The sequence below is a fragment of the Pteropus vampyrus genome, unplaced genomic scaffold, assembly GCF_000151845.1.
Source record: "Pteropus vampyrus isolate Shadow unplaced genomic scaffold, Pvam_2.0 Scaffold192, whole genome shotgun sequence".
Taxonomy (NCBI): Eukaryota; Metazoa; Chordata; class Mammalia; order Chiroptera; family Pteropodidae; genus Pteropus; species Pteropus vampyrus.
In genome coordinates, this window is record NW_011888973.1 from 542,826 (window position 1) to 561,480 (window position 18,655).

Genomic DNA, 18,655 nt, shown 5'->3' on the forward strand with positions numbered 1-18,655 from the left:
GCTCGTGATTTGATTGGCAGGACTGGGCTCTCTGCTGGAAGTTAGCCGGGAAATTTCTCAATTCCATTTCACATTATTCTTTGCAGGACCAGCTCTAGAAGAATAGTCGAGAAACATTCTAAGCTCCATTCCCGTTTTTCCACGATGGGGAATTGATCCTACATCACGGAAATGGAAACGGTGTGTAATGGTTTTCTATGGCGGAATGAGGCCGAGATGGGATTGGGAAAGGCCTTCGAGTCCAAGCCATTAGTGTGATATGGATGCCCGTCCGCACGAGAATGCGATGCCCACGTGGGGACGGGCAGGCGAAGGTGTGCCCACTGAGGGACGGGGAAAGAGCGCTCAGCAGCTTTGACGAAAACCTGGTAGCTGTAAGGAAAAGCACTCCACACATGGGTTGATGAAAGGCCGCTTTTATCTACCATTTCCCACATTTTCATCCACTTGGGCAAACCCAAGGCACCAGGACCACAAAGTAACAAAAGCAGTGATAACCACAGCATGAGGCTGCTGGACACTCACTTTGAACTTCAACTACATAGTATGAGGTTCTGCGTTTTTTGTTTGGTTGGTTGGTTGGTTTTTAGTGTGCTAGGTCCTAATAATTTTACTAAATAAAATGTGCCCCCCCCCAAAAAAACAAATTTAGAGCTAAAGGAACCTGATCAGAATGGGAATAATGATAACGTAAAAGGAAAAAGAGCATGAAACTCCCAATTAGATCACTGTAAACTACATCTTCCAAGCAAAATCGCAACTGTTCATTTTCATGGTGTGCTTAAATTAAGACTGTATAAATATGTTACTTAGATCAATTCCATTTTTTCTTTTAATTTCTCTATACCATTCAACTAATATTTAACTTCTTCATTTTCTTTTATTTATTTTGCCATCTTTAGCTTAGTTTTTCACATTTAGGATCTGCCAATTCAACTATTGTTTGTTTCTAGTAATGCTTGCAAATATTTTATTTGGCACCACTTATTATGGGCAGATGATGGAAATGTGTGCTCATTTTTATCAAGTCTACCTAACTCTTAAAGTAGACTACACAAATCCGATAAGAATCCAAATCTATTTATCTTCAGGGTATAATACAAACTCTATCTATTTCACCAAATCTGTGATTAACAGCATCTGTATTTATGAAATGTTCTCGGCTGTGCAGGTGAAAACATTTTCTATGAAACTTAAGTGTTATTAAATAATATTCTGTGATGCTATCAGTATTTTGTGTGCATACATGCAAGTGTTCAATAACTTTAGCCCGAGGTCTAATATTTTCAGTTTTTAAACTTACAAAACAAGAAAATCTCTTCTTAAAGTATGAGTTTCATTTACCTAATACATCGGAATATATTATAAAACCTAAGTTACATCAAGGAAGTATCTTACGGTATCTTGGTGTTTTGTTTCCCACTGAACACTGGGCAGCCTGCGAACTAGTACTGAGTAACTATTAAATGTTATCTAAACACATACATGGACAACCTTACGAATATTATCGAATACACATATACACACACACACCCGTAACAGTTCATGCTCAAGGTGAAGTAATATACGTAAACAGGAACTTCTGACCATTGGCAAAGTCATCGATAAAGCACCTTTCCAGTTCTATTGTGTGCAAGGCATGCTAATTATCGACTAAAATTATATTTTTGCTGAACCTACTCATGAGGGCACAAGGTCTTACTCTCACAAAGGATGGTGACAAGGGCATCGTGCTGAGCAGTACTAGAGCCGCAGTCTTGTTTTTCCCTGGGTGTCCGTGCTTGACTGTCTTAATGATTCTGGGCTTCCCTTTCTTCACCTATAAAACTGATTTGATTATCTCCGACGTCCCCACCGCTGCACTCAAGTCCTGCCATTTGACGATAGTGATGATGATGATGATGGTGCTTTCTCTGATGATGACGGTAAAAATATCTATGACACACAGAGGCCTTAGTTATGAGTCAGCCACTGTCATATAATTTATGCACACTCAGTTAATCTTCACAACAACCTATGTGGTAAATACTCTGATGATTTCCGTTTTAGAAAAGAGGTTAAATATCTTGCCCAAAGTCCAGGAGATAAGTGGTTGATATTCAGGTCCAGACAGTTTGACTCAGAGCCCACACACCTATTTATTACGCTACTTCACAGTAAATGATCAAGCTTTCAAAGGTAGCTGTAAACAGAGTCCTTGCCAATGAAGTTACTAATAGTTCCACTGCTGCTGACATGAATCTAATCTGTCTTTAATTGCTGTCTCTGTCATTCCCTGCTTGTATATGCAACATTATAAAGGGATTTCGATCTTCAAAAAACGTGATCCTTAAAACAACCCTGCAAAGGCTAATGAGGAGTTGTTTTTCATTTGAATTTCGGTTATGAGAAAATTTAGAGCTGAGACCCAGATATTTATGAGACTTCCTAATTACAAAGTGAAGCTGCTTTCCATCCCTTAGAGAATAAGGAAAGGTAAAACACACAGACGCGAAGCCAACGGACAACACGGCCGATCTGAACTCGAGGTGGCTGACTTTGCTCCGTCTGTGTGGTTAGCGCTCTCAATCTTCTCTCCAGCCAAGCTCTCTCTGCTGCCCAAGGTCTTGACAAATCAGATTTAACCGCATAGAGTTTATCATTTTCTTCCAAACCTACTTTTCCTCTTAAGTCTCTTCTCCTGAGTAACGATACCAACGATGACTTACCTGAATGAGGAACCTGGAAGTCTTATCCTTTCTCTCCATCAGTCCCACATACTCAATTCTACAAACTCTAGCTTCAAAATATCGTTCTCATCTATTTATCTCATTCCCATTGCTGTTGCTAAAAATCTTGAATCACTTGCAGAATATAAAAGGTCCGCTATGATTAAGGACCATTAACTCACATCGTCATAGCAACTCTTACGTACCATAGGCTGAGGCCTCACCAAACAACTCACAGTTCCCTATACTTTAGCATAAGTTCCATGCCTCCGAGTAAGAAAACCCCTCTGCCTGGAATTCCCTCTGTCATGAACACCACCTCACTCCAAATACTTCCTCTTCTGAGAGTCTTTCTTTACCTGCCCCATCTCCAAATGAATCGCTCCTTCTTTCTTGTCCATGCCCATATCATAGCACCTTTTTTATTGTAGTTTAAGGATAATAAATATATTCCGCCCGATGAGATTTAGTTCTTGGCTTTATGCTTTGACTGTGTTTTCTTTAATCCATAAAAAAAAGCCTGCAGTGAAATTAGTTTCCCCAGTTTACAGATGAAATTCCCGAATCACAGAAAGGTTAGAAGGCTACATAATTCAGAAGCGGTGAAACCCAGGTTTTAAATGTGTTGACCTCCAAAACCCCACGCTCTTCCCATTTTACCATAGTCCTTTCTTAAGTAGTTGACAGTTACATCTACTCCGCTGGCCACTGAACCCTTAAAATGCAAGAAATGTATCTTATTCAACACTAACGCCTCAGTACCTGGCACACCATCTGGCACTCAACAAATGTCTGGTGAGTAAATGGATGTGCCCAACATATTGTCTGACTCATTAATAAATTCTGATTATTATTAACTTCCATTTAAATAGAAATGTCAGTTTCATGAACGTGGCTGATGGGGAAAGAAGATGTGAACAATGTTTATGAGTTTTTAATGTAATTTTTATTGAGTTTTGCATTCTAATACATTAATAAAAGAAATGAAGAATAATACTGGAATGCTTTATCTCCCAACATTTTTCAAATTGGCTTTTTTCTTTCAATAAGATGCTTGGGATAAGTTAATAATTTCTGTTCTCCCAGAGAAGGTCCATCTGTTTTTCATACAATGACCTAAGCCCTGTTTTATAAAAACATATTTGCATGTACAGCCTGTGTATATGTTTATGCAATCATATTTGGACTTTCCAAAACGCAGTACTGGCAATCACAAAGTGATTTTTAAAGAATACAATAACTTCTGCAACATCCTTTATTTTAAGAAGTAAAATTGTGGCATTTGTTTCGTAGCCTAAACTTACCCTGAGGATAAGCTTGCCCTAAGAGCAGAAGCATTCCACTAAATAAATTCCAGTTTTGGAACTGGCAATTGTGATAGTACCAAACTAAGTAAGTATTGGTCTATTTGTCCCAGTAGCTGCTCCATATTTTGAGAACATAATTGAAGGGAAAAATGAATGCTACTGAAAACTAATGAATGGGAAAAAAATTCATTAGAGCCTCTCGGTGGACGATATTTGGTTACTCTTTCATAAATATCAGAATCAAAGAATAGCAGAATTCCACTCTAGCGATCAGTTAGATATACTCTGAAGCATAATTTCTATCTATGACATTTTTCTCAAGCTGCCATTCATTAATTTCGTGGCGAATGCTCTACTGATGGCACACAAATATATGAATGGGCATTCACTTGTCCAACCAACACTTACTGAGCCCGGAGATTTAACATTATCTCAACTAGTTTTCATTATGGTTATAGGTATTATCACCTCAGTTAATTTTTAAAAAAGTGAATGTGATAAAGAGAATGACATAGAAAAGTATAAAGTGAAAAATGAATGCCTCCTACCACCCTTCCTTAGTCCCTAATCATTTTCCCACAATCTAACTCTAGTTCTGTTTTTAAGCATTTATTTCTATAAACAGAAGTCTGCTAATTATTTACACAATGAAATCTTACTAAAATAATTTTCTGCGTCTTTAAAGAAATGCTTTAATACTTTAGTACTGTGGAAGTATTCCCACAGTTCCACATAAATATCTAAGTACAGGTGACCCCGGAACAATCCATGGGGCGCCACTAGCCACACAGTCAAAAATCCAAATACGACTTGTCGGAAAATGCGGATTTCCAACCCCATGGTTAACTGAGAAGTATCTGCTTGTAAGTGGACCACACACTTCAAACCCACGCTGTTCAAGGGTCAACTATACTTCTAATGTGTGCAAAATATACACAACTTCACTATATAGTGTAGGTGTACTTATTTGACCAGCCTCCATTATCTTTTAGACCCCGTTTCTTGTTTTGCTATTACGACCATTGTGGTATATTGCTGAAGCAACAAACGTGAGTTTGAGTGTTGACAGATATTGTCAAATTATTTCCAAAGAGTTAGTACCGAATTATACTCTCGCCAGAGTTATAAGAGAATGCCTAATTCCCCCCATCTTCTCAGGACCCTTCCCACTCTTACATATGAAGGAGCTCCAACCGTCTATATTACGCAACTTGTATTATCAACGGTTACCTTATTAAAAATTAAAATTGAGAAATCAAAAAGTTTTATTATTTAAATGAAAATGATAACCCTAATACAGATTACTATAAATAACATTTTTATAATAAAAAACTATAATCTGAACTCTCGACTGAGGTTCAAAAAGTAATCTATCCAAAATAAACAAAAATTCGTGCGAACATCGTTGCTTTACATTTTTTTTTGGCAAATTATTGAAATGACTGCCTTAATAGAAGACAGTTAAATTTTCCTATCTGCTTCTGCATTTCATGTGTTGTGATATGTTGTTTTGCTTGAAGGAGACTAAGAAAATTGGCTTTTCATAGCAGATATAGCGGTCTCCTCTTATTCATGTTCTTGCTTTCCATGGTTTTCCGTTCCCTGTGGTCAACCATGATCCAAAAATATTAAATAAAAAATTCCAAAAATAAATGATTCATCAGTTTTAAATCGCATGCCATTCCAAGTAGCGTGACGAACTCTCATGCCATCCTGCCCAGGACATGACTCATCCCTCTGTCCAGCATCTCTGCTCTGCATGTGCTCCCCGCCCCTTACTCACTCAGTAGCCAACTGCGTTATCAGATAGACTGTTGTGTTAATCGAGTTCTCGTGTTCAAGTCGCCCTTATTTTACTGAACGATGGCCCCAAAGTGCGAGAGCAGTGATCCTGGCAACTCGGATGTGTCACAGAGAAGGCCTGAAGTGCCTCCTTTAACTGAAAAGGTGAGTACGATATAATGTGACATTTCGAGAGAGAGACCAAATACATGTAACTTTTATTAGAGTATATTTTATAGTTGTTCTATTTTATCATTAGTTTTTATTATTATTAGTTTTTATTACTATTAGTCGTTAATCTCTTATTATACCTAACCTTTATTAAACTTTATCATAGGTGTATAAGTGTAGGAAAAGACAGCAGACATAGGGTTCAGTACTATCCACAGTGACAGGGTGACAGGCACCCATCACATCCAGCGTAATTACTCATATCGAAATCTATTAATTTGAGGTACAATCATATTAGACTTTGAATAGATCTTTACCTGTGCAGGATTTTGTAACATCATGTCCTGGCCATTTAGAAAATACTAAGTTATGTGGATATTCCAAACACGGTCTTTTTCATTATATGATATTTGAAAATCCCATTTATCTCACCACCAATTTGTTCAGAAGAGTCTCAGTACTGAGAAGGTATCAAGCTCATGGTAGAAGACATGAGTTTTCTAAAATTCCAAATATAGCTAAAAAGTTTAATTCTATCATTGGGAACAAATACTATTAGTTCTTTTCCTTGAAGTGATGGGCTCGCTTCATTAATTCGAAAGAATATATCTGCTGAAAACCAAGGCCTAAATAACTATACTTGGTCAGTGACTCTTTCAAGTAAAAATTGTATTGCAAGTGAAAACTGTGGCTAGTTCAGCTAGAAACTCAAAAACAAGAACTTTTCCTGAAGGCAGCAACTGTACCTCAAAATGTAGCAAAGCTGATTTATACTCAGCTCCCAGTTCATCACAAAGTATTAAAAAGACATAGTACCTAAAGGTTGACATTTCATCAAATTAGTGACTTTGCTCCACTCAGGGACATTCTTAAGTGAAACTGGCATGTATTTTTTTTTCTGCCAGCGTACCACAGAAATAAAACAATTGCTACTAGTTCAGCTCAGTGCCTTGCTTTGTCCTCAGACACCAGTTTTCCCATTACTGCTTTTGAACTATCAACGAAACTTTGTGGGAAAAATGGTAAATCACATCATAGCATCCTTACGAAATAGCTTTGACTTCACAGACTTCTTAAACGGGTCTGGGGGATCCCCAAAGGGTCTGAAGACCACGCCTGGAAAACTGCTGCCTATATCATCTCCATTTCGAAGGTGAGGAAACTGATGTAACCTACCCGGAGACCAGCGTTTCGGAAGTACAGGTGCAATCTTGAGGAAAAACACCTGTGCTGCTGAGTTTCTAGCCAAACTAGCCACTATTTTTACCTAAAGACAAACAGTGAATCCAAAACTCAAACCCAGGCTTTGTAAACCCAAGTTCTGGTCTCTGGGAGCTACGCGACACAGCTTAGGGTAGGTTCCTATCAGTTGCCAGCATTGCCGCCACGCCGAGGTCCTTTTACTGGGACTTCACATTGGCCCTTGCTTTGCCCTCTGAGATTACAATACGCGCTCATGCTATACAAGCACCGTGTGCCAGGGACTGTGCCCCATGGCGGAGATGCCAAAGTGAATAAGGTGCCGTCCTCATCTTGAAGGATTTCACTACTGACTGGGGAGACAAATGTGTAAACAGCTGCCCGTGTCACAGGGCGATAATTCTGTAATAGTACTCCGCACCAAGTATCTTAGAAGCACAGGAGAGTGATTAATTCTGCCCAGAGAAGGGAGAAGGGGAAGGGGAAGGGGAAGGGGCTTCACAGCAAAGTGTATTTTTAGTTAGACATGAAGGACAAATGCATCTGATCCCTTTGCCCACATCTAGCCCTTCACGTACGTGAATACAACTGTCGTGTGCCCTGGGTGAGTTTCCGCCACGTAGAATTAAATGTCACCATCGCTCTTGAGAACATATGACGAAGATGAATACCGGAAACAAATCCCCGTATCATGGAAATGCTTTATGTACCAGTCCTTATTTTCAAAGTATATATTCACACTTGTCAACATCAACCTGTAAGCAATCGCGAGAGAGCTGGACAATGTATAACAGCCAGCTTATTCTAAACTACCATTAGGAACAAATGTGCAAGCTAAAGCGACTCTCCACCAAGTGCCCCAAACGGATTATTTAGTCATCTTTCCTGTAAGCCAGAGGTCAGAAGGTTTTTTTGTGTGTGTGTGTGTTTTTCCTGTAAAAAAACAGATAATAAATATTTTATACTTTTAGGCCATGTGGTCTCTGGACCAACCATTCGGCTCTGCCCTTGTAGTGTGAAAACAGATGTAGACAATATGTAAATGCCTGGGCATGGTAGAGTTCCAATAAAACTTTATTTACAAAACAGGCAGTGGGCCACCTGTGACCCACAGGCCATGGTCTGCTGACTCCCGCTCAAAGCCGTCTTTCTTTCTGAGCCTTCGTCCTCTTCACTGTATGGTGGAAAGAACATTAGACTTGGAATCAGGAGAACTGGCTCTTAATTCTACCTTGCTAAAAACCAGCTGCATGATCTTAGGCAAACTGCTTCGCCAACCTGGCATCTGTTTCTCATATCAAATCAAGCACCTTTAGATTTTATAATCAATAATGTCCCTTAAAATCCAAAGAATCACTGCAAAGTAACTCTGTTGCTCCTAAGACTCTTGATTCATTCCATCAGGGAATAAACAGACTGACAAAAAATAAACGCGACTTTAGATGATGCCGACGGAAATGTCCACCTCAAATAAATATATCTCAAATCTGCTCCACTCGGCAAAAACGAAGTTCAAGTCTGAGTAAAACAGTAATAAGACTGTCCAGGGGAAAGCAACCAGGTTCCTAAAAAGTTCTGGAAAATCCTGGCAAATGAGACATCCTTCAAAGAATTAGGCAGAGTGGAAAGCGAAATCTAGTAGGCATAATACTACTTGTTTAAGTGTCTGGAATCAGACAAAGATTAGAACCTAAATGAAACATTCCAGGTTAAAATGACATTTGTGAGTCGTGGGTTCTGACCAGTTACAAACACCATGCCTTCTGAATCCCTGTGGTATTTTAATTCTGCAAACTGATTGCTAATGGCAATGGCAGAGAAACATCCCTGCTCTCACGTCGGTCTAGCCTATTTAGAGGCTCTATCCTTGCGTATTACCTCGTCTGAGCTTTCTAGCCCTATGAGATTGGCAACAAATATATAGCATAGCCTTTTCCACCAGTAAGAAAGCAGACATTCGAAAGGATTATTCCCTACCTAGAAGATTCATGACTTAAAATCATAAAAAGGGGAGGAGCTAAAGCCAAGCGCACAAATCGGCTTAGAAAACGTAGCCTGAACACTGAAAACAGAGGCCGCCAAATGTTTTGCAGAGCATCACCTCCTTTATATTCCGGGGAGAGGGGTGGTTGGGGGAGTGGGATTTAGCATCTTAACAGCTTCAAAGCGCCCTGAACTTGGAAATGGCTGCCTAGCGTTTTGATTTCACTGTTAGTGTTCGACTTACCTAGTTTTTCTGCTAAGTGCTTCAAGCGAATGTAAATGCTTTATGAAGACAGCTCATCAAATGCACCAGGGGACAGGGGGCAGCCTATATTAAAATAACCTCAACTGAGGGGATTAGAAAAGCAAAAGATATTCCTTTCTATTCGATTAGCCTCATAGATAAAAGCCGTATTCTTCTAAAAAGAAAATACAAGCAGCTGTGAATAATTCAAATCACTAAATGGCATGAATGGATTAATATGTTAATGTTATACTTGCCTTTTATCCAGACACAACTTTGAACATAATAAATTTGGTTTTAGAACTAAAATCCTCAAAATTCTGAGGTTTTTTTTTTTTTTTTAATATGTATAATTAAATTCATCTTTGAAGGATCCTGAAGGTTGTTCAGGGCAGAAGAACTGTATTTTTATTCAAATGACTCCAGCAGTGGGAGGCCTCCACAGAAAACTACAAAGAGAGTTGAAAAAGCGGCAATGCAGAAGCGGATAGATTTACCCAGAGAGAAAGACCGCCCTGGGTGAGGGAATCCGCATCCTTCAGCCCGGTCTCCTGCGCATGCGCCGGCGCAGACCCGGGTACGCTCGCCCTTCCCTCTGCATCGCCCTCCAGTTTTTCGTGGAATAAGTCAGATTATCACTAACATCCCAGGTTACCTTGTGCGAGGAAAAGGTGGAAAAGGAACAACTAGTGGTGCCCTTGGGCAGGACAAAGGTACATCCCGCTCGTGTAGACCGAGGTGAGGGAATTCAGGCGCTGACATTGTGCACGTGAGTCTCAAGACTTTTCTAGAAACAGAGTGAGCGGCCTCACTTTCTGTGGACCTCCTCTTTGGCGGAGCTCAAGCTCTCCGAAGGCGGCGGCCAGAGAGGCAGCGTGCAGGTCAAAGGTGCCTCTTCCCTGGGGGTTCATGTCTAAACCCGCCTATAAGGCAAAATGGCCTGGACCCTGAAAATCCCTTACATTGCCCTAAAGCACAGCAGGCATGGTTTCTGTATACGACCCTGTAATTCCACGTTAAAATAATGCACTCGGTAGCATATAGTTCATAATACAGAAGGCTACTTTGTGGAACCCACCAGCAGGCTCGCTCAGGTGTGTGCTGGATTCATTCCATGCCCCAGGAGGGTTTAAATCCCACACCTTTGCTGGCTATAGGCCAGGGGTCCTTCAGAGCTTCTAGAAGCCACCCCACCTTCTGGGTCACCTGACCCCCTTTCTCCATCACTTGGAGCCAGCGACACGGGGTCGACCCCTTCTCATGCTTGAAAACTCCCTCTGTCCCCTTCGTCACTGTACCTCTCTCTGGCTGACTCGCAAGCCCTCCTCCTCTGATTTGAAAGACTCGTGATTATCCAGGCTCCTTGCCCTATAGTAAGGCTGGCTGATAATTACTCTTAATTATATCTTCAAAGTCCTTTCGTAGGTGACTGTTGATTGACAGGGGGATGGAAGCTTGGGAAGACCCCTTCGGTGTTCTGCCTACCGCACCTTACTGACATTCCATTCTTGGTCTCTCAAATCTACTTCCCGTGTCCCCTAAAATATATTGCATGCACATCTCGCCAAGTCACAGGTGGCCTAGTTGGTAGGAATCAAATGAAAACACATCAGCGAGGACTACTATGAGACACTAGAAATATCTGAATACAATTATAACGAGTTACAATAGCCAAGTATAAAAATAAGCACGCACCAAAGGAAGAACGCTCTGACCTGACCAAAATACTAGAGCAAAAGAGCCTGCAGAAGCCTCATTTGTTCTCCAGACATTTGGGGTCACTGGTTTATTGAGAGGTGCCCAGGTGTTATTCTTGCCAAGCGAAGTCTAAAGAACTTCGTGCTTTGAAACAAACAGCGCTTTAGACTGTTAGAGGCCTACGCGGAGGTCCCTAATTGAATCTAAAGATCCCAGCTGGCTTTCGAGAAACTTGCTTCCTAACAGACTGACTTCAAAACCACCCCGTCTTTCTGATTTTAGCCAGCATTTGCGCCATACTTTATCCTGGCATATTCATGGGTTTTGTTAAATAACATCTGAGCAAAGTCAGCCATCATTGAATTCAGGGATTCCTAGTGGCTGACACATCCCTTTCCTGTCACCACTGGTCAGAGGTTTTGTCTCTCTGAATTGTTTCACAGACTAAGAGGAGCCGGCTGGTGACATGTTTTGTAGCTTCATTTGGTCTGGTGGCCATTGGTCAGCTCAGAACACTGTGAGACCCAAGCCCTGTGCTTTGTACCTCCCTCGAAGTCACCCAAGACTGAATTTACATCATGTGGCCTGGCAGCCAACCCGGGACAGGTATGTCACAGACACGGGACAGCGATAATGGTAAGAAGTTTGTTTTCCCACAAGTACCACCAAACGACTTCGAATTCTTCACTGTGATTACAGAGCCCAGAAATGACTGAACAGTAAGAAAATGGGGGTGGGGAGGAATTCAGTTTATCCCGAACGTTTAAATGACATGGAGATGACTTTCTGCGTGTTCGTTTGTTCTGGACTTGAGAAGCTGACTTCAGGGAACCAGGCCAGTAGGAGAATGGAGGAGACTTTTCTGTTCTTTCAAGTTCATGTCCTGTTTTCCTCGGGGACTCTACAGATGGCGTGCGTGCCCAGCCGCTCTCTACCCCCCACCTCACACACAAGATGTAATCGACACACCCTGAATGGCACTGCTGCTTGTTTAACTCAAGGACATGAGAAAGTTCTTTGCATTGCTCGCTCCCAATCACAAAAGATATTTCCTCCAAAACAAGAAAAAGTGGACCTCTTGGAAGTACCCTTAACCTAGGGCATTTTTAGACCAGTTGAGGCATGTCTGATTTCTAGAGACTTCACAGTGTATTCACTAAGGCAAAATAATAACGTTAAATCTTCAGGTTTTTTTTTTTTTTTTCCCATAACTTCAGTATTGGAAAGACCCTTTCAAGCAATTGCCATTTTTGTGCGTTTTCAATCAAATGACGTATACATTTATCTATAGTACTTTATGTCACAGAATGCCGAATAGAGACCCCCGTGAGAAACTTCTGGATTTCACTTTCAGCTCAGGAGTTGCTGCTACTTGATGTCTACTGCCGTCCAGGGCGCTCTGGTTTCGCTTGGCCAGCAAAGATTTTATTTCAGGTGGGTCTTAGTTTGAATTCTTTGGATGGACAAACAAAAGCTGAGCCACTCCCTCTGATTCTCGCCCAGCCTCTCCGCTCATTTGTTACCAGCTTGGGCCCCCTGAGGGACCCCGAGATGAATATGAAAGCTCTCTTCAACTAAACAATAAGAATTAGATGAACGAAAACAATTTTTCTCCTTTGCTGTGGTTGTCAGTAACTCGAGAATCAGTTTAGTGCTCGTGTACATTAACGACTCCATTTGAAGTAGCTTCTTCTTTCTCCTTATAAATTTTTCACTGTTCTGAGTTTATTTCAAATGTTCTAGGGCTTTTTTTTTTTTTACTGTAATTTACTTTTAAAACTTCTTCAAATCTGCTTTATAAATAATAGATAAATCTTAATTGTATCTTTAACATAGGGGCTTCCACAGAAACATACCAGACACGGTCACCTGTGTGGCACACGCAATTTACTACAGGCCCTCCCCATCCTAGCATGGCAGTCTGTCATTTAAGAAATGGCTGCGAGGCGTAGCTCAGGACTTGGCCACCATGTTAATCCAAAGAAGTTAAGAGGGGTTTCAGCCTGCACGCACATTACATACTACAGATGTCCAGAACATGCCACGTCAAAAATATGCTACTTTGGCACATTGATTTTTTTGAGCTGACAGCACTTAAGAGAACAGGTGTAGGGAGGTCTCTCTGACCTCCAGCTTTCTACCTAAAAGCAGGTCATAAAGTTTTCCAAGAGAGAGGGGCCCTCCTTTCAATAGGAAGAGAAGAGCATTCTTATCACTGGACACTGGAAACGGTCAGCAAAAGGTGTCTAACAGACAAAGCTACTAAAATAACCCTTATCTTCCATTAGTTTCCCCATAAATGTACCAGTCGATTTCCTACAATTTACAGCCCCTGATCCCAACTCCTTGGCCATGTCGCTTCTCCACAAATTTATCATTCTTTGTTAAAAACGTAGGTAAGCTCTCGGTTCTGTTTCTTTGGGTCTTTATTTTCCTTATGAGGACTCTCACCTGCCCATAAAAGATTGCATACACTTTTCTCTTGATAATTTGTCTTATGTTTGTTTAATTTTCAGGCCCAGACATAGAACCTAAGAGGGTAGAAGGTCGATTTTCCTCTTCTGCAATACACAGACAAATCTGCTCAAATCCGGAAGTGTCCAATCATTATTCTAGCAACTGATCACAAGGGAGACTGATAACAGAGTGGCAGGCGGCCGACCACCTGGAGGAAGAAAGCTTTGTCTTCCTTCCTCCACCTGTCTCACCATGTACCATCTTAGAACAAATAACTACATTTTTATGTTTATAGCTTCTGTAATTTAGTATTTATTATAAAATCAAACACTTAGCTCTGAGCTCCAGCCAGGCGGAAGAAGAGAAAATTATAGCATGTGACAGTACGGGGTATGAAAGTTGACTAGAGTTGGTTGCCTCTTGCTGCAAAGAGAAAGTGAAGGGATTGGTAAAAACTTAACAGAAAGCACTAGAGCGATGGACCGCAGTCAGCAGTGGTATCTTCTCAGAGATCCTGACTTCATGAAGCAAAGCAGGACCTCGTTTCATGATACGGGTGCCTCTGTGCCCTGCCAGAAGGTCACGTGCTTACCAGTCAGTCTCAGAAGAACAGGTTAGAGATAAACATTGAGAGCCACCTGCAGGGCTGGGCTTCAGGGGGAGCATTCACCTGGAAACTTCCTTCTGAACATGGACTTGTCATCTGTGCCACCTGGGCTCACAGTGTTACCATAAGAGCACCTCCAGAAGAAATAAGCGTGTAAAACAGGTAATGAAATCTCTTCTGCTGCTCGGAGTAGAAACAAAACGGAACAAACCCTTGTTGCGAAAGGCTTAAGCGGGATATGGCTCAGGGACCCACTTTAAGGGACAATGTGAAGGAACGTGGCTGGATGGGAGGCGGGATGACTCTCTGTCATCTTGTGCTGAGGAATGAAGCTGTTTCCTCCTGAGACCAGAGGTCTGATCCACCCACCCAATACGCGGGATGGCAGAGCTTTTTATAGACTCTGAAATGTGTGTCCTCAGAAATCTTAGATTCTCAGAGACTCTTAGAAAGCCGTTAGGAAGTAAGTGTCCCTGGCTCATCATCAACCTGCTATCCCCAATCATCCAGAGAGACCTGGGAACAAGGACAATCAAAAACCAGAGAAAACGACCAGGGGAAGCAGACCTGGGAAAATTAAGCTATTTGGTTATGAACTTCAAATGATTCCTCCTAACAGACTTGCCTTTGTTCCTTAAGGTAGTTTTGTGTTAAACTTGGTAGCTGTGATTTTTTAATTTGTGAATTTAAGCGGGTAGAAATGAGATGCATTATTTTTACGTTTATGAAAGTATATTCAATAAATGCTAAGTAATAGATTAGAAATCTTTCAATAATCCCGGTTATTATTATTATTGTCTTTTTTTTCTCTTGTTCTTCTCATTGAACAAATCTTTCTTCAAATGCATCACGCTAGGGGGTTACCGTTCACCCTGATGGGTCACTGAGTTTGTAGAACGTGGTGTATGCCGAACTGAACATCGTAATTACACTTACACCCAGGGCAACAGCCAATTTTCACTCTCATTTATAGCTGGGAGCACCTACAGATGACATATATTAATGAATTACAGATCCTGTGGTGAGTTAATAGGATAGCAAATCCCAGTCAACATTGCATAAATTGGGGTGGGGAGAAGCTAGCTCTTTGGAAACATATGACCCAATGGGCTGGGATTCCTCTAGAAGCAGTTAAGAAATGATAAGGGTGAATTACTATAAGTCCCTGTATTCTCATTGTTTTGTCAAACTACTCAAGTCATAGGTTCCAGTTGGCTGTGTCCCAGAATTTCTCTGAGGGGAAGACCTGAATCTGTGAGTATTATTGTAGCTTAGGGAGTGGGAAGGTACATGTATTAACACACATGGTAAAATCCTCTCATGCATCATCAATTATTAAAGAATCCCTTTAAAAACCTCTGTGACCCCAGGTGATTTGATTTCCTATGAACCCTCCATCCTTGAGAGCTATCAGATGGCCTCGTTCACGTCACTGACGTAACGCCACCACCACGATGGCTGCATTCCTCAGACGTCGGGCCCACGTTAGTTCCACAACCTTTTTCAGTGCTGTTGCTTGACCCTGATTTAAGCCATCTCAATATATGAGATCGAGACTTAAAAGTAAATTAGGAGACGATGAGTCACATAATAAAAGGATTCTTTTGTTCAGTGAAGGACAGATCTCGGGATATCTTTAAATAACTAATTCTGTTAGTTAACTTGCAAAATTATGCTATTTATGCACATTAGTTATACACAGACATCAAATGAAACATCAAGTGAACAAACTGATATTCATTAGAATTGTAAACAATACTTGCTAATCAAGAAAAAGAAATTTATTACACAAATCCAGGCTGTGCTGAAAAGCTGTTGAAACATTTAAAGACTTCACCATTGTCCCCCTCATCAACTGAACACCTACTAAGCTTAATGTCTGCTGCTTGCATATACATACGCCTCTGCTTGCAGGCATTCCTGCCTCCCCTGCCTCCATCTACTCTCCATTTTTCTCTGTGCTCATGGACGCATCATATTCTTCGATGGGGTATAACGTCTCTGCTTTTGTTCGGGTTTAGCCAACAGCAGACCAATGAAAAGCAATGAGAAGCCATCAGAACACGAGGCTCCCTTTCTGCTGGGCTGAAGCCATCAGAGAACGAGGCTCCCTTTCTGCTGGGCTCCAGCCTCACAGTACCCCGAATCCCCCGAATGCCACATCTCTTGACAGCAGTTCTCACCTGCAGCTGCAACCTCAGCCGAGGCTCTTTCAGGTAGGTAAGCCTTCTCCATCCCTGACCTTCAGACTGAGGAGTGGGTAATAGCTTCCTGCTATTGCCAGCCCCAGGGTGCTTCGCCAGCCTTTTTGTGCCCCCTGATCCCCACTCATATCTTAACGGTCCCCTTGTTAAACCCTCCACAGTGAACGTCGGCTGAGTGCTCCATTTATTTCTTCACGGGGGTCCCGACCCGTATGTACAAATGCAAAGAATCTATTAAGGACTCTATAACACATAAAAATAAATTAGAAATGGATTCGCTCTCGAACAGTTTACAACCTGGTATGGGAGATAACTGTGATTCATCTGATATCGCTGGTTAAGCTCTGCTTAGATAAAATTGAGAAGGTGGTAGTATTGTCACACTAATATGGGGGGGGAGGGAAGGTAGAAAATCCCATGGGATAACTCGTTATTTATATACTGGCTTGAAATAATTTAAATGTACATGTAATAGAATAAAATTATATTTAGAAACATTTTAATAAGACTTTAAAATGTCTATCTTACTATAATTTGTATATATGCAATATGATATTCGAAAGGGCAATTAAAGGTATGCGCCCTTGCCTCAAATGATTATTTCCTATACATACTTGTTCTATGAAAAACTTCTTGTTTATTTTCTATATAATATCGTCCTTTAAAAAAACTTCTGCATACCAGCCCATATGCTAAAACTATCTAACAATGTTTATTTAATTCAAAGATCCATTTGATAAACTGGAAAAAAAACAGCACTTTTATATTTATAGTTAGCCCTAGTGGTATATCAGATGAATTAACAAGTGTATAACACACATTTAATTGAACACTTACTCCAAAAAATTTAATTGACATTTATACTTTGTCAATATGTGAACAACCGATGAGCTAATACAAAAAGGAGATAACTCTTATCCTTAAAATGTATAATGGCAAATCTATGCATGAAAATTAGTGATAGTTAATTACAAAGTAAGACCATTTTCTCTATAGGTATTTATTTTTAGATAACTAGTAAAGCTAATCTAGAATCATTTAGCCTAATTAGAAATTAGACAAATATTCCCACATGCATATGTTCATGCTTGCTTACAGCTTCCTGCCTTTCTTTTATTATAATAGATTTGTCATCCACACTGCATTTCAAATCAAATTTTACATGACTTCGATAGATAGATATATTATGGAATTAACAAATATTGATGTACTATTGCTCGAAGTCTTCTTTTAAGAACTGCCTTGGAGGGGAAAACTAATTTTTTAGGTAAGAGCTACTGAGTATAAGTTGGACTATATCTAGACTGGCAAACAAAAGGTGCTTAAGCATTTGCAGAAGTAACTGTAAAAAAGAATGAGTACATTATCAAATTGTCTGAGTACAGATGTAAGATTTAAAAATTCGCTTCTGTCCCAATGGCCTGGTTATCAAAAGGGTACAAACATAAATACGTCCTACTTAAAATAAAGGCTGGGTCAATAAATCTCAGCTTCGTAATGTGCACTCAAAACCTCAAGTGATACGTCAGCAGCGCAGACAGACAGCGAAGCACTTAGCGTGACGGCTGTCCGCTGTCAAACGGGGCAAGAACACATTAAATAAGCTTATCAATCTCAGATACAAAAGGATTACCATTTCGAACGTATGCACGATCGCTTATGCAAAACAGACCCAATAGCTTCCCCAAGAATTTTCTTACTATTTGGGGATTTATTTTTCCCTTGGACTTTTGAATCTGATGAACAGAGAGAAGAGGAAGAAAATATGTCGATAATTTATTTCTGTTTATTTGGCTAGAACAGCAGATCATGAAACACTTACTGAACATAATTAGTTTCTCTGCACTGTGATTCCGAATCTCTCTGGACGCAGGGCCGGCTGACCAGATGGTCCACCTGACCACGATGGCTTTGAAATGGAGGCTCGAGTTCAGGTCCACGGGACCACAGAGGCAGATTGCAAGTGGAGGTGATCAAATCAGCTCGGAGGGCCTGGGGCTGGCAAGTTCTGCTGTGCTCTCCCGCCAAAGCCCCAACCAAATGCAGCCTCCTCGCGCCCCCAGCTCTGTCTGAGTATGCGGCTGCCTCTTGTGCCTTTAACCTTGGGTGGGGAAGGGGCCGATTTCAAGAGGCTGGAGGCACAAAAGAGGCAATGAAGAAGGGAAGAGAAATCAGTCTCCAAAATACCCATAAGCTGTTATTCCAAGAAAATGGTACATGGGCATTTGCAGAAAAAATAGGCCATTCCTCTAGACTACCCTGATACAAAGGTGTTTTCTTAGAGACCTTCCTGT

General features: G+C 40.9%; 1 protein-coding gene and 1 long non-coding RNA gene across 2 annotated transcripts in view; one reads left to right on the top strand and one right to left on the bottom strand.

Moving 5' to 3' along the window:
- IMMP2L (inner mitochondrial membrane peptidase subunit 2) overlaps positions 1-18,655 on the bottom strand; it is a 690,748-nt gene that overhangs the window by 27,736 nt on the left and 644,357 nt on the right. The window lies entirely within an intron of this gene.
- Positions 5,820-13,695, top strand: LOC111746513. The gene is made up of 4 exons (XR_002783147.1): positions 5,820-5,962; positions 11,537-11,699; positions 12,400-12,527; positions 13,610-13,695. It is a non-coding gene; the product is annotated as an uncharacterized LOC111746513 (long non-coding RNA).